The following is a 17,874-nucleotide window of genomic DNA, read 5'->3' as shown; positions in this document are numbered from 1 at the left end:
CACTCTGGTATCTTGCTCTGCTCTCAAGTGTCCTGTCATTTCTATAGTTTCTCCACTCCCTTGTAATTTGTTGCTTTGCAAGCTTACATCTCCTATTTAACCATGGGTTTCTCATCTGCATTACTTTTTTTTTTTTCCTTTTGGACAGGGACAAACTGCTGCCTCCTTACATTTCTACATGAAGTAGTCCATCATGTCATGACCGTCTTTCCTCTGAGCTCTGTTTCCCATGTTATATATGTTAAGAACTTTCTTATCTCCTCATAGTTTCCCTTTCGGAATGCCAGCCTTTTGCTTTCAGGTCTCTTCTTTGTGAACATTAACCCTTTTTCGACCAGATACTCAAACGTCAGTACACTGTGATCACTCATCCCTTCTGGGGCTTCGAATCCAATTTCCCTTATGTCAGAGTCATTCAGAGAGAAGACTAGGTCCAGTCTCTCTGGTTCCTGGTTTCCTTTTATTCGTGTGGGGGTCCCTTGACATGCTGGCTTAATACGTTTTTTGTCGCCACCTCCTTTGTGAAATTTAGGTTGTTTTGTTTAGTTTGTTTGTTTAGCTCTCCATGTTTCCTCACCTCCATGCATTTCCTTGTTCTTCCAGTCTATCCTTCCATGATTGAAGTCCTCTATGATGAGCAGGTGGGATCGATTTCTACACGGCAACTGAGGCTGCTCTCTCAATTATAGAGTTAACTGCCATGTTGGTTCTGTCATACTCTTGCCTAGGTCTTCTGTCGTTTGATGGAGTGTTATATATCACTGTTATTATTACTCTTGGTCCTCCCATCGTCATGGTGCCTGTAATGTAGTCTATGAACCGCTCGCAGCCCAGTTAACCCATCTCCTTGAAACTCCATTTCTTTCTCATTAGTAGGGTTACACTGCCTCCTCCCCTTCCTTCTCTCTCTCCTTTTATTACAGTGTAGTCTTGGGGGAAACACTTCATTTGTTATGATTCCTGAGAGTTTTGTTTCCATGAGTCAAATTATATCTGGGGTTCACTTTTTGTGGTAATTTCCTTTAGTTCTCTTGCCTTGGTTGTTATCTCATCTATGAGTACATCACCTTAAATCTGTCTCAGTCTTTCCATCACTGTGTCTCTTCCCTTGTTTCCTCTCTCTCTCTGTCTCTTGTTTCTTTCCCGCTCTGTGTCTCTGTGTATGCGTTTCTGTACAACTGTCTCTATTGATCTATCAATCATTCTCACTGTCCATCTCTCTTTCTCACTCTCTTGCTCACACACATCTCTTTCATTCTCTCTCTCTCTCTTGTTATGGATACATTGACAAGACCCCCACATATATATATATATATATATATATATATATATATATATATATATATATATATATATATATATATATATATATATATATATATATATATATATGTTCTGAGCTCACGGTCAGTGCTCACATTTCACTATTAGGAGACAAGGACAAGAACCTCATATTAATGTAAAGAGGTAGTAACCTTCAGCATCATTGGAACACATAGCCTGGCCAAATATCAATCAATGTTCTAGAGGAGTGAAAGGCTAGTAAAAATATTCCAGTTTACTGGCATTAATATAAATCCACATAACATTAAAATAATAACCAGCTACTAACTCACACTCCATTACTTTATCCAGCTTCTCAACAACAGGGCATGATCATAAAAACAGGTCTGGAAACTACATCAATAAACACTAGCTGACACCAGGAACATTGCCTGGTGCAGTGGAACACTTGCGCCTATATGCTGCTAATACCAATACAGGGTGGTGGTGTCACAACCAGTAACACATGAGGTATGAGGAAACAATATCACATACAGAACCATGCCATTACTTCAGTTCCTCACCTCAGAATATCACCTCACAAAGACATATAAAAATCCTCTACCATACATGATGAACAAACGTAGAAATGATCCATGGTAATATTGTACTGTGATGGATAAAAAAAGGATGTAGGTGTTCGGCAGTCCTCCTAATGGCAGGTGTCAATGCTAATCACATTTACAAAAAAAAGTTGACTGCGTGGCTGTTGCCTCCTGTGGTAAAGTGAGGGAAAACACGCAAAGCAAATCGTATGAACAATGAAACTAATTAACTTGAAAACAAATATGAACAAAGATAATCCCTTGGCTATGTACAGTGCAAATAAACAAGATTACAAAGTTAAAAAATAATATAAAATAAAACATTGGTTACATTACTCTACAATGAATAAGACAAAAAATGAATTAAAAGGTGCTGAGAATATTGGCTGGCTGAACACATCCACTATTACACAGAGCGTATATTAGATAGGTGTGTCAGCTTTGAGAGCACAGAATATTCTAAATCTAATGGCTCGTGCACGCTTAGTCATCGGCTATGCAGATGGCGCTGAAGTCGAGTGCAGACGACGATTCACCAATGGGACGCATGCTGGCTGGAAGTGGTGGTTTGGTGATCGACGAAGGTGGAGTGACGACAGCGAGTAGGGGGAGGGGGAGTGGGAGGTGGAGAGCGAGTGTAGGGTATGTATACGCCTGGCAGAAACGTATTCCACTAAATATGTACTACACTTGATTGTAGTATCTAGATGTTGTAGATGTACTGAAGTAACATGATGATAGGAAAGAGCAGGCCAAATCTCTCTTGAAGGAGATTATCGTAACAGCTCTCCCCCGAAGCTCTTACGGGTTAAGTTACTTCAATAGATGGTAGAGAGGTCGGAGTAGCTGTCTCTACCTCGTAGACTCTGGAGAGGGCGTTGGCTATGATGTTGTCCGAACTCTTGATGAAGAAGATCTCCAGATTAAAATTCTGCGAGTACAGAACCAAGCGTAGAAGACGTTGATTGCTGAATTGGGCCTGTTGAAGGAACCGTAGGGGATTGTGGTGTGAGTAGATGGTATTAGACCGATTCCCCTGTAGGTAAGGTTTGAAATATTGCAGAATCAAGACGATGGAGAGGAGTTCCTTTTCTATGGTGCTATAGTTCTTTTGATGGGCCTTCAACTTGTAGCTGTAGTAGCTGACAGGAAGAACCTCTTCGCCACGTTGTTGCATTAGGACGCCCCCGATGCCGGTGCCACTTGCGTCGACATTGATGATGAAGGGCTTCGTAATATCCTGGAGAGGCGAGAATGGGATCAGAACATAGCAGAGGTTTAAGTTGTTCAAAGGCAACGGTCTGTTGAATGGTCCAATGATACCGTTGCTTGGGGCTCGTCAGATTAATCAATGGTGTCGCTACCGTACTAAAATTTTTCACAAACCTACGGTAGTAAGATGCAAGGCCAAGAAAGCACAGGAACTGTTTTCTGGTTGTAGGTTGTGGGTAATGCTGAATGGCTTGAGTGTGAATTGTTAAAGGAGCTATGCTGCCACTCTCTATCACGTGACCAAGATAACGCACTTTACCTTTGGCAAAGGTGGACTTGCCCAAGTTGATGGTAAGGCCAGCTGTCAGGAGCTTGGAGAACTTTCGTTGCAGCTGGAGCAGATGTTCGCTCCAGGTGTTAGTTGCCACAACGATGTCATCCAAGTAGGCGTAGGTGTGATCTAGGCCGAAGATGACGCGGTTGGCCGCTCGCTGGAAGGTGGCCGGGGCGTTACACAGTCCAAAAGGAGGGCGTTCATATCTGTACAGGCAAAAATGAGTGGTGAAGGCCGATATTTCCTTAGCTTTCTCTGTCAGGCTGATTTGATAATAGCCCAAATAACAAATCAATTTGGGACAAATAATTTGCATTTATTATAATTTGCATTATTTGCAGGACAAATAATTTTTCCTACTTAACTAAATGACTATTATCATAGTCGACATGAACATAAAACCGGCCATATACTGCAGGTATGTTGACGACATTTTTACACAGGTACCTGATGTCAGACATCTGCAGGAGTTGAAGGAGGCATTTGAGCGGAGTTCCGTCAAGTCTTCAGGCCAGCTAAGTTTTTTAGCTAGGGCCTCAAAAGTAGTAAAAAACACATCTATCTCTGTCTCAACGAATGGTGGCATTAACTTACTTGCCTGAGAGACATTGAAGCTTACTGGAAGACTAGCTGTAGCTTGTTGGCGCTGAGTGTGGTGTGCAGTTTCCAAGTTGAGTTCTTGTCGAGGATATTCTAGAACACTATCAGCTTGCTTCTTATCGTGCTCACGTTGCATATCAAGGTGACGTTTTCTGGCTTCAAGCTGTTCCCTCTCACGCTCACGTTGTAAGGCAGCCTCTCGTTCCTGTTCCTGCTTCTTTAGGACAGCCTCTTCTTTCTTTATCTGGAGAGCTTCTTTCTGTTGTTGGAGAGCTTCTTTTTGTTGTTCACGTTCGGCATTAGCAAGTTGTAGAGCTTCTTTTTGGCGTTCACGCTCTACTTTCGCTAGTTCTAGCTTTAACATCATAGCTGCGCGAGCATGCCGATCTGCAATAGAATAGTTTTCGTGAGAATCAGAGTCTATAATTCCTTCATCTAAGAGGTGGTCCACGATAATGTTGTGCAATTCATTTTTGGTGGCTCCATGGGGAACATCTAGCTGATACTCATGTGCTAGAGCTTGTAATTATGTCCTCTTAGCACGAATTAAGCTCCCTACTTCACTTGCTGGATAATTACGAAATGCTGGGAGATGGAACATTTTCAGATAGCAAATAAATGTACAGCAAATATACCTGTGATATGGTAAGTGTCAGTAACAGGATGACGTGGCCACTGGTAACTATCCTGTGGAAATTCAGTCGTTAATGTAAAAACAATTAACGTTAATATTAGATGTTAAATATTTATTCAATCAAAATCGCAGGAAATCTTGTACCCGGTTCTCAATATAAGAGAATAAGGGTAAGAAAATCCTACTAAATAAATGAAACTGATAGTTTCAAAACAAATGAAACTTTTAATTGTTTCAAAAGTGAAAGGGTAGTCCAAGAATGTAGGCATACCTTGCCGGGTCTCTATAGGACAGAAGAAACGGGTTTCCTACTTAACTAAATGATACTTACAGAATTAGCGTTCTTTGTGCTCTGAAAATGGAAGCCATTTCCCTACCTGAGTAAATATCATCTCTGACCGACGTGTAGGGGTGCGAGTGTCAACTGATGACGAGAACTGCTGTTGAGGTCCCAACTCAACAGCTTAGTCCGTGCTAGAGGAACTATGGCCCTCTGTATCCTCCTTTGGTCGGATTGCAGAAGATAGGGTGTGTGGCCCGAAGACAAACCAGAGTACCAGGGTACCAAAATGATGATCTGCCGTAATCTGAGAAATATTCTAGAGACGAAAAAGGTGGAATACACAAGTAATAACACTGAGGGATGAACAACCAATTAGGAGAGTGACTGAGGCCTCCAGTCACCACGTAATTCACAGTTATCCAACACTCACAATATGTTACCCTCGGAATGGCACAAAATACACAGCACCGGACTGTGGCCCTTAGCTTCGGTAGTGGACAGGCGTGTTGCCTCGGCGCTCCGGCTGTTGGTGTTTACCAATTTAGCCGGTTGAAGGCGGGTGTGTCTCTGCCTGCCTGTGCTGACGTGGAGCTCACGATGGGGGATCCCCTCTCCCCCTGTACTGCGGGCTCAGTCTGTGGGCCTCGAATTTTCCGGCCGGGCTGGGTACCCAGAGTAAGCGCTGGTGTGTGAGTTGCTTCATATCCCTGTGATCAACATTTATGGTGTCAAGCTGGTGACGGCACGTCGAGCGATATTGAAGTTCACATAGGAATTGATGTATCGCGACTTTCTCCGTCGATACTAGGGGCGGACATTACCCCTGCCGGATGGTGCGGGCATTGTGTCACTCTCTGATCGGAGTGGTGCCCTCACTTACGTAAGTGTGCATGGGGCTCCATTGGAGTTTCCGGAGGGTCTGCTACGGCGGTACTTCGGCCGGTTTGGCACAGTGGTTACTGTGCGGGTGAACGTGGTGTCTTCCTGTCCACTTAAGGGTGTGAGGACTAACATTCGCACCCTGGGCATGAGGCTCCGGGAAGATATTCCATCCTCTGTGCGTCTTCTGGGTTACAACGTTCGGGTGTTTTACGCCCGCCAGCCTCGGACGTGTTATTGTTGTGGCCTCTTGGGCCATCAGGCTGCTGACTGCTCTGCGCCTGCCGTTGCACCCGTGAACCTCTTCAGTGAGGAGGATTTTCCGCTGCTTCCTGTGGAGGAGGATGCGGTGGATGTGGACGTCTCTTCAGCCGTGGATGTGCCCCCTGTGTCGCCTGTTGCGTCGCCTGGTGCGCCCCCTGTTGTTGTCGCCTCTCCTCAAGAGGTTGTGTCGTCGCATGGCGATCGTCCTGCTCCGACTAGTGTCCTTGGGGTTCTTCAGACTGCCTTCTGCTCGATTTCCCCATCTTCCGGTTCGTCCTCTGCTGCGTCTGACCCTGTCCCTGCACTCTTGCCCTCTGTTTCGGCTGTGCTGGGTGATGGGGTGGATCCAGCGCTTCCTCCTGTGCCTGGCCTGGTGCCCCATGTGGTTGAGGATGCTGCCGTTCTGCGACGTGCATCGGTTCGCCCGGCTTGTGTTGCGCTTGTCTCTTAGTCAGCCTCCGGGTCTGATGATGTGCGGCCAGAGCCTAAGCGTTCCCGGCGTTCGTCTTCAGCGTGGGCTGACGTTGGCGATTTCGACGCTTGTGGATCTGCCGGCGACGGAGGGATGGCTACCGGTTGCGTTGCATAATACTGGTGACCACGGAGGTGCATTTGCCTGAGGATGCCAGTGCCGGTGTTTCGGCCTCCACTTCAGATATGGTGTCTGCGGTTCTTGCTTTTGGTACGTCGCCTGCTTCGGATGGCTCCGGTTCTTCGTGGGGGGTGGTTCTCCCTGCTTAAGTTCGCGGTGAGCGGAGTGGCCTGGTGATGCTGTTGAAAAACACTGCTCGCTCTGGTGGTTCTGTAACCCCTTCCTCGGTCCCCCGTTTCATCGACTGCGGTCTCGACGTCTATTCCGTCTCTGGCCATCTCTTCAGTGTCTCCTGCGGTCTCGGTGGAGGTGTTACCATCTCGTCGATTGTCCCCTGCTCCTGATGCGTACGGCGATGCGGCCGTCTCGGCAGCCCTCGTACGCTTCATCTGTGTCGTCTGCTACCTAGGAGGACGTGGCTTGCGCTCCCCTGCCTCGTTATGGGACTTCCGTTGTTGAGCTTCAGGAGTGGCCGTTTCCGCCTGATCTGGAGGTTTCCGAGTTTATGTTGGGCCCAAGGCGACAGGGATATCGTCCCCCCACCAACATGGGGGGACGATATCCCCCCATGATATTTCAGAAAGTTAGGGCGGTACCGAAGCGAATTTTGGTTGTGGGAGATTCCCAGGTGAGGTATTTAGACAGAACGTTTTGTGCCAGAGAATAGGGGGAACAGATTAAGGGTTCGCTATCCGGGAGCTGGAATTGGTGATATTGTTGAAAACATGAATGATATTATGACGGGAAATGGGAACAAACCCATTATTTGTATTAGTGCAGGGGGTAATGATGTTGGGCGAGTTAGGAGTGAGGAACTAATACAGAGATTTAGGACAGCCATTGAATTAGTTAGGAGCAAGGGAGGAATCCCGATCATATGTGGCATTCTTCCAAGAAAGGGAGTAGGAAATGAATGGATGTCGAGGGCACTTGGTGTCAATTGCCGGCTGGAAAGATATTGCAAATCAAATGCAATATCTTTCATAGACAACTGGGAACGCTTCTATGGAAGAAATGAAATGTATGCTCGTGATGGGGTGCATCTATCGAGGGCTGGGGTTGTTGCTATTGCAAACTCGTTGGAACAAGTGGTAAGAGGTGTTTGTTTGGGTTTAAACTGTTAGTAAATAGTGGTATGGGAATTGATTTGGAGGAAGGAGGTAATAAAAGTATATGTTCATGGGAGAAAAGAATTGGCAAAATGATCAGGGAAAGAAAAGGGCCTCAAAATAACAATTCACTTAGGATATATTACACTAACAGTAGAAGTCTAAGAAATAAAATTAATGAATTAAATGCTCTTGTCTGCACAGAAAAAATAGATATTATTGCACTTACCGAAACGTGGATGAACGTAGAAAATAGAGAACTATTAGCTGAATATCAGATAAATGGATTTAAACTATTTCACATAGATAGATATATTAGACGAGGATGGGGAGTAGCCATATATGTTAGGGACAATTTGAAATGTAGTCTCAAAGAGGGAATCAAAACTGAGCCACACAGAGAAACTATTTGGATAGAATTAAACGAAAAAGCAAATAATATTATAATAGGAGTTATATATAGGCCACCAAATTTAGACACAATGGAAGCAAAGCATCTATGGAATGAAATATCTAGAGCATCTAGATCTAACAGTATTTATGTCATGGGTGACTTTAATTTTAGTCTCTGCTATGCGAACTTCATAGTTTCTTTTTGCTTCCCTAATCTCTTTTTTAACATTTCTAACCAGTTGTATGAATTCCTGGTCTAACCTGACTTCCCCATTCTTAATTCTTTTGTACCAAGCTCTCTTTTTACCTATAAGGTTCTTTAAATTATTTGTTATCCACTTTGGGTCATTAGTATTCGACCTATTCAATTTGTATGGTATACTACGTTCCTGTGCTTTGTTTAGAATATTCTTAAATAAGTTATATATTAAATCCACATCGAAATCCCCCCTCACGTCACCTATCGCTGGGTTCATGTCTCGCTCTAAGACCGGCCCACACCCCATACCCAAGAGTTTCCAATCTATTTGACCCAAAAAAATTCTTAGGCTATTAAAATCAGCTTTTCGAAAATCTGGCACTTTAACAGAATTTTCTCCTACAGGTCTATTCCATTCTATGCTAAATCTGATTACTTTGTGATCACTGTTCCCTATCTCACTCCCTATTTCGATGTCATTAATTTGTGTTTCCCTGTTAGTTAACACTAAATCTAAAATATTATTTTCCCGCGTTGGTTCCTTAATGTGTTGCGTAAGAAAGCAATCGTCAATTAATTCTAGAAAATCTTCTGCTTCACTATTCCCTGTTTTGTTCACCCAGTTTATTCCACTAAAATTAAAGTCACCCATGACATAAATACTGTTAGAGCTAGATGCTCTAGATATTTCATTCCATAGATGCTTTGCTTCCATTCTGTCAATATTTCGTGGCCTATATATAACTCCTATTATAATATTATTAGCTTTTTCGTTTAATTCTATCCAAATAGTTTCTGTGTGTTGCTCAGTTTTGATTCCCTCTTTGAGACTACATTTCAAATTGTCCCTAACATATATGGCTACTCCCCCTCCTCGTCTAATATATCTATCTCTGTGAAATAGTTTAAATCCATTTATCTGATATTCAGCTAATAGTTCTCTATTTTTTACGTTCATCCACCTTTCGGTAAGTGCAATAATATCTAATTTTTCTGTGCAGACAAGAGCATTTAATTCATTAATTTTATTTCTTAGACTTCTACTGTTAGTGTAATATATCCTAAGTGAATTGTTATTTTGAGGCCCTTTTCTTTCCCTGATCATTTGGCCAATTCTTTTCTCCCACGAACACATACTTTTATTACCTCCTTCCTCCAAATCAATTCCCATACCACTATCTACTAACAGTTTAAACCCAAACAAACACCTCTAACCACTGGTTCCAACGAGTTCGCAACAGCAACAACCCCAGCCCTCGATAGATGCACCCCATCACGAGCATACATTTCATTTCTTTCATAGAAGCGTTCCCAGTTGTCTATGAAAGATAATGCATTTGATTTGCAATATCTTTCCAGCCGGCAATTGACACCAAGTGCCCTCGACATCCATTCATTTCCCACTCCCTTTCTTGGAAGAATGCCACATATGATCGGGATTCCTCCCTTGCTCCTTACTAATTCAATGGTTGTCCTGAATCTCTGTATTAGTTCCTCACTCCTAATTCGCCCAACATCATTACCCCCTGCACTAATACAAATAATGGGTTTGTTCCCATTTCCCGTCATAATATCATTCATGTTTTCAACAATATCACCAATTCCAGCTCCCGGATAGCAAACCCTTAATCTGTTCCCCCTATCTCTGGCACAAAACGTTCTGTCTAAATAACTCACCCGGGAATCTCCCACAACCAAAATTCGCTTCGGTACCGCCGTAACTTTTTGAGCAGCCCGAGGGGCCTGCGCTCCGCCGTTCCTCGCTGCAGGCGCACTACAGCACTCATCCTCCAACACGGCAAATGAATTTGCCGTCCTTAGGGCGTCTGTAGGCGGCCTTGTCAAGGTCTTCTTAAGACCCCTGTCTTTCACTTGGGTAAATACTGAGTAAATATTTGGGTAAATAAAGACTTGGGTAAATACTGGTTCAGTAACAGGGTTGTTGATTTGTGGAACCAATTGCCGCATAACGTGGTGGAGGTGGTGTCCCTCGATTGTTTCAAGCGCGGGTTGGACAAGTATAAGAGTGGGATTGGGTGGTTATAGATAGGAGCTGCCTCGTATGGGCCAATAGGCATCTGCAGTTACCTTTGTACCCTTTGTGTTGGTACGCAACACATTAAGGAACCAACACGGGAAAATAATATTTTAGATTTAGTGTTAATTAACAGGGAAACACAAATTAATGGCATCGAAATAGGGAGTGAGCTAGGGAACAGTGATCACAAAGAAATCAAATTTAGCATAGAATGGAATAGACCTGTAGGAGAAAATTCTGTTAAAGTACCAGATTTTCGAAAAGCTGATTTTAATAGCCTAAGAAATTTTTTGGGTCAAATTGATTGGAAAGTCTTGGGTATGGGGTGTGGGCCAGTCTTGGAGCGAGACATGAACCCAGCGATAGGTGACTTAAATGGGGATTTCGATGTGGATTCAATATATAACTTATTTAAGAATATTCTAAACAAAGCACAGGAACGTAGTATACCATACAAATTGAATAGATCGAATACTAATGACCCAAAATGGATAACAAAGAATTTGAAGAACCTTATAGGTAAAAAGAGAGCTTGGTACAAAAGGATTAAAAATGGGGAGGTCACTTTAGAACAGGAATTCGTTCAACTGGTTAGAAATGTTAAAAAAGAGATTAGGAAAGCAAAAAGAAACTATGAAGTTCGCATAGCAGGGCAAGCAAAGACAAATCCTAAAGGGTTTTTTCAGTTATATCGTACTAAGACTAGGGAAAGGATAGCTCCATTAAAAACTGAGACAGGTCAAATAACAGATAGTGATGAAGAGATGAGTAGTATTTTTAATAAATATTTTGTATCTGTATTTACTAAAGAGGAACTTAACAATATGCCTTCAGCCGAAGAAGTCTATGTGGGTGGGGACGAGGACTGATTGACGAGTTTAGCAGTTACCAGGGAGGATGTTCTTAAACAAATAGTAAAACTCAAACCAAACAAATCCCCAGGGCCGGATGAAGTGTTTGCCAGGGTGCTTAAAGAATGCAAAGAGGAGCTTTGTGACCCAATGTCAACCATATTTAATAAATCAATAGAGTCAGGCAGAGTGCCAGAGTTTTGGAAAGTTGCTAATGTGATACCAGTTTTTAAGAAAGGAGATAGATCACTTGCGTCTAACTATCGACCAATTAGCCTAACGTCTATTGTGGGAAAGTTACTCGAATCTATAATAGCAAATAAAATTCGTCTTCATCTTGAAAAACATAAATTAATAATTGAGTCGCAGCATGGTTTTGTAAATGGCCGTTCATGTTTAACAAATTTGTTATCTTTATATTCTAGCATAGTTGAGGCAGTTGATAGTGGTAAGGATTGTGATGTTGTGTACCTTGACTTTAGCAAAGCTTTTGATACAGTGCCACATGAAAGACTGATTAAAAAGATAGAGTCTCATGGTATTGGGGTTGCTATATTAAGCTGGATTTGGGCATGGCTATACCAAAGGAAACAAAGAGTTAGTATGAATGGAATCAAGTCAGAGTGGGAAAATGTTGTAAGTGGAGTGCCTCAAGGCTCTGTCATAAGAACATAAGAACAAAGGCAACTGCAGAAGGCCTATTGGCCCATACGAGGCAGCTCCTATTTATAACCACCCAATCCCACTCATATACATGTCCAACCCTCGACTTCGGGAGGAAACGAAGGAGGATGCCAGTGTTGACGTGACCTCATTAAGAAGGACTGACGGGACCAGTATTAAGAAGTCCTCGTCTTGGCAAGTTGTGAAAGACAGGTGTCTGAAGAAGACCTTGGCAAAACCGACAACTAATAGCCTACACCTAAGGACTTTTAATGCATTTGACGTATTAGAGGACGAGTGCTGTGTTGAACCTGTTGTTCAACGAGGTGGCAAAGACAAAGTAACGAGGAGCATTAAAGCGCAGGTCCCTCAAACTGCTCGAAAGGAAAAGGGGGGATCGAAGCGAATTTTGGTTGAGGGAGATTCCCAGGTGAGGTATTTAGACAGAACGTTTTGTGCCAGAGATAGGGGGAACAGATTAAGGGTTTGCTACCCGGGAGCTGGAATTGGTGATATTGTTGGAAACATGAATGATATTATGACAGGAAATGGGAACAAACCCATTATTTGTATTAGTGCAGGGGGTAATGATGTTGGACGAGTTAGGAGTGAAGAACTAATACAGAGATTCAGGACAGCCATTGAATTAGTTAGGAGCAAGGGAGGAATCCCGATCATATGTGGCATTCTTCCAAGAAAGGGAGTGGGAAATGAATGGATGTCAAGGGCACTTGGTGTCAATTGCCGGCTGGAAAGATATTGCAAATCAAATGCAATATCTTTCATAGACAACTGGGAACACTTCTATGGAAGAAATGAAATGTATGCTCGTGATGGGGTGCATCTATCGAGAGCTGGGGTTGTTGCTGTTGCGAACTCGTTGGAAGAAGTGGTTACAGGTGTTTGTTTGGATTTATATTGTTAGTAGATAGAGGTATGGGAATTGATTTGGAGGAAGGAGATAATAAAAGTATGTGTTTGTGGGAGAAAGGAATTGGCAAAATGATCAGGGAAAGAGAAGGGCCTCAAAATAACAATTCACTTAGGGTATATTACACTAACAGTAGAAGTCTAAGAAATAAAATTAACGAATTAAATGCTCTTGTCTGCACAGAAAAAATAGATATTATTGCACTTACTGAAACGTGGATGAATGTAGAAAATAGAGAACTATTAGCTGAATATCAGATAAATGGATTTAAACTATTTCACACAGATAGATATATTAGACGAGGAGGGGGAGTAGCCATATATGTTAGGGACAATCTGAAATGTAGTCTCAAAGAGGGAATCAAAACTGAGCCACACTCAGAAACTATTTGGATAGAATTATACGAAAAAGCAAATAATATTATCATAGGAGTTATATATAGGCCACCAAATTTAGCAGAATGGAAGCAAAGCATCTATGGGATGAAATATCTAGATCTAACAGTATTTACGTCATAGGTGACTTTAATTTTAGTGGAATAAACTGGTTGAACAAAACAGGGAATAGTGAAGCAGAAGATTTTCTAGAATTAATTGACGATTGCTTTCTTACGCAACACATTAAGGAACCAACACGGGAAAATAATATTTTAGATTTAGTGTTAACTAACAGGGAAACACAAATTAATGACATCGAAATAGGGAGTGAGCTAGGGAACAGTGATCACAAAGAAATCAGATTTAGCATAGAATGGAATAGACCTGTAGGAGAAAATTCTGTTAAAGTGCCAGATTTTCGAAAAGCTGATTTTAATAGCCTAAGAAATTCTTTGAGTCAAATTGATTGGAAAGTCTTGGGTATGGGGTGGGGGCCGGTCTTGGAGCGAGACATGAACCCAGCGATAGGTGACGTAAATGGGGATTTCGATGTGGATTCAATATATAACTTATTTAAGAATATTCTAAACAAAGCACAGGAACGTAGTATACCATACAAATTGAATAGATCGAATACTAATGACCCAAAGTGGATAACAAAGAATTTGAAGAACCTTATAGGTAAAAAGAGAGCTTGGTACAAAAGGATTAAAAATGGGGAGGTCACTTTAGAACAGGAATTCGTACAACTGGTTAGAAATGTTAAAAAAGAGATAAGGAAAGCAAAAAGAAACTATGAAGTTCGTATAGCAGGGCAAGCAAAGACAAATCCTAAAGGGTTTTTTCAGTTATATCGTACTAAGACTAGGGAAAGGATAGCTCCATTAAAAACTGAGACAGGTCAAATAACAGATAGTGATGAAGAGATGAGTTGTATTTTTAATAAATATTTTGTATCTGTATTTACTAAAGAGGAACTTAACAATATGCCTTCAGCCGAACAAGTCTATGTGGGTGGGGACGAGGACAGGTTGACGAGTTTAGCAGTTACCAGGGAGGATGTTCTTAAACAAATAGTAAAACTCAAACCAAACAAATCCACAGGGCCGGATGAAGTGTTTGCCAGGGTGCTTAAAGAATACAAAGAGGAGCTTTGTGACCCACTGTCAACCATATTTAATAAATCAATAGAGTCAGGCAGACTGCCAGAGTTTTGGAAAGTTGCTAATGTGATACAAGTTTTTAAGAAAGGAGATAGAATATATAGATAGATATGCTAGAATAAAAAGATAACAAATTTGTTAAACATGAACGGCCATTTATAAAACCATGTTGCGACTCAATTATTAATTTATGTTTTTCAAGATGAAGACGAATTTTATTTGCTATTATAGATTCGAGTAACTTACCCACAATAGACGTTAGGCTAATTGGTCGATAGTTAGACGCAAGTGATCTTGACTTGAAGGAAAGACTTGAGTAAATACTGGTTGAGTAACAGGGTTGTTGATTTGTGGAACCAATTGCCACGTAACGTGGTGGAGGTGGTGTCCCTCGATTGTTTCAAGCGCGGGTTGGACAAGTATTTGAGTGGGATTGGGTGGTTATAGAATAGGAGCTGCCTCGTATGGGTCAATAGGCCTTCTGCAGTTACCTTTGTTCTTATGTTCTTTCCTAAATCTAAACTTATCCAATTTATACCCATTGTTTCGTGTTCTGTCTTGAGTTGATATTTTTAATACCCTATTAATATCCCCCCTGTTATGTCCATTCATCCACTTGTAAACCTCTATCATGTCACCCCTAACTCTTCGCCTTTCCAGTGAATGCAACTTAAGCTTTGTTAATCTTTCTTCATATGAAAGATTTCTAATTTGGATAATTAACTTAGTCATCCTACGTTGGACACGTTCAAGTGAATTTATATCCATTCTATAATACGGCGACCAAAACTGAACTGCACAATCTAAATGGGGCCTAACTAGAGCAAGATATAGCTTGAGAACCACACCAGGTGTCTTGTTACTAACGCTGCGATTAATAAATCCAAGTGTCCGATTTGCCTTATTAGGAACATTTATGCATTGATCCTTTTGTTTTAAATTCTTACTAATCATAACTCCCAGATCCCTTTCGCAATCCGACTTCGCAATCTCAACACCATCCAGCTCGTATCTTGTAACTCTATCATACATAAGAACATAAGAACAAAGGTAACTGCAGAAGGCCTATTGGCCCATACGAGGCAGCTCCTATTCTATAACCACCCAATCCCACTCATATACTTGTCCAACCCGTGCTTGAAACAATCGAGGGACCCCACCTCCACAATGTTACGCGGCAATTGGTTCCACAAATCAACAACCCTGTTACTGAACCAGTATTTACCCAAGTCTTTCCTAAATCTAAACTTATCCAATTTATACCCATTGTTTCGTGTTCTGTCCTGTGTTGATACTTTTAATACCCTATTAATATCCCCCCGGTTATGTCCATTCATCCACTTGTAAACCTCTATCATGTCACCCCTAACTCTTCGCCTTTCCAGTGAATGCAACTTAAGCTTTGTTAATCTTTCTTCATATGAAAGATTTCTAATTTGGGGAATTAACTTAGTCATCCTACGCTGGACACGTTCAAGTGAATTTATATCCATTCTATAATATGGCGACCAAAACTGAACTGCATAATCTAAATGGGGCCTAACTAGAGCAAGATATAGCTTGAGAACCACACCAGGTGTCTTGTTACTAACGCTGCGATTAATAAATCCAAGTGTCCGATTTGCCTTATTACGAACATTTATGCATTGATCCTTTTGTTTTAAATTCTTACTAATCATAACTCCCAGATCCCTTTCGCAATCCGACTTCGCAATCACAACACCATCTAGCTCGTATCTTGTAACTCTATCATCACCACCTAACCTCAGAACTTTACATTTATCAGCATTAAACTGCATCTGCCAATCCTTTGACCATTTCAAAACCCTATCTAGATCAACTTGAAGTGATAGTGAGTCCTCCTCCGAATTAATTTCCCTACCGATTTTCGTATCATCGGCAAATTTGCAAATGTTGCTACTCAAACCTGAATCTAAATCATTTATATATATTATAAACAACAGAGGTCCCAGGACAGAGCCTTGAGGCACTCCACTTACAACATTTTCCCACTCTGACTTGATTCCATTTATACTAACTCTCTGTTTCCTTTGGTATAGCCATGCCCTAATCCAGCTTAATATAGCACCCCCAATACCATGAGACTCTATCTTTTTAATCAGTCTTTCATATGGCACTGTATCAAAAGCTTTGCTAAAGTCAAGGTATACAACATCGCAATCCTTACCACTATCAACTGCCTCAACAATGCTAGAATAAAAAGATAACAAATTTGTTAAACATGAACGGCCATTTATAAAACCATGTTGCGACTCAATTATTAATTTATGTTTTTCAAGATGAAGACGAATTTTATTTGCTATTATAGATTCGAGTAACTTTCCCACAATAGACGTTAGGCTAATTGGTCGATAGTTAGACGCAAGTGATCTATCTCCTTTCTTAAAAACTGGTATCACATTAGCAACTTTCCAAAACTCTGGCACTCTGCCTGACTCTATTGATTTATTAAATATGGTTGACAGTGGGTCACAAAGCTCCTCTTTGCATTCTTTAAGCACCCTGGCAAACACTTCATCCGGCCCTGGGGATTTGTTTGGTTTGAGTTTTACTATTTGTTTAAGAACATCCTCCCTGGTAACTGTTAAACTCGTCAACCTGTCCTCGTCCCCACCCACATAGACTTGTTCGGCTGAAGGCATATTGTTAAGTTTCTCTTTAGTAAATACAGATACAAAATATTTATTAAAAATACTACTCATCTCTTCATCACTATCTGTTATTTGACCTGTCTCAGTTTTTAATGGACCTATCCTTTCCCTAGTCTTAGTACGATATAACTGAAAAAAAACCCTGAAAAAATCATCATTACCTAACTTAAGCTTTGTTAAAATTAAGCTTTGTTAATAGAAATAAAATTAACGAATTAAATGCTCTTGTCTGCACAGAAAAAATTGATATTATTGCACTTACCGAAACGTGGATGAATGTAGAAAATAGAGAACTATTAGCTGAATATCAAATAAATGGATTTAAACTATTTCACACAGATAGATATATTAGACGAGGAGGGGGAGTAGCCATATATGTTAGAACATAAGAACATAAGAACAAAGGCAGCTGCAGAAGGCCTATTGGCCCATACGAGGCAGCTCCTATTTATAACCACCCAATCCCACTCATATACATGTCCAACCCGCGCTTGAAAGAATCGAGGGACCCCACCTCCACAATGTTACGCGGCAATTGGTTCCACAAATCAACAACCCTGTTACTGAACCAGTATTTACCCAAGTCTTTCCTAAATCTAAACTTATCAAATTTATACCCATTGTTTCGTGTTCTGTCTTGTGTTGATACTTTTAATACCCTATTAATATCCCCCCTGTTATGTCCATTCATCCACTTGTAAACCTCTATCATGTCACCCCTAACTCTTCGCCTTTCCAGTGAATGCAACTTAAGCTTTCTTAATCTTTCTTCATATGAAAGATTTCTAATTTGGGGAATTAACTTAGTCATC

Source organism: Procambarus clarkii, chromosome 68 (genome assembly GCF_040958095.1).
Source record: "Procambarus clarkii isolate CNS0578487 chromosome 68, FALCON_Pclarkii_2.0, whole genome shotgun sequence".
NCBI lineage: Eukaryota > Metazoa > Arthropoda > Malacostraca > Decapoda > Cambaridae > Procambarus > Procambarus clarkii.
The sequence above is the reverse complement of the archived record's forward strand: the minus strand, read 5'-3'. Positions refer to the sequence as shown.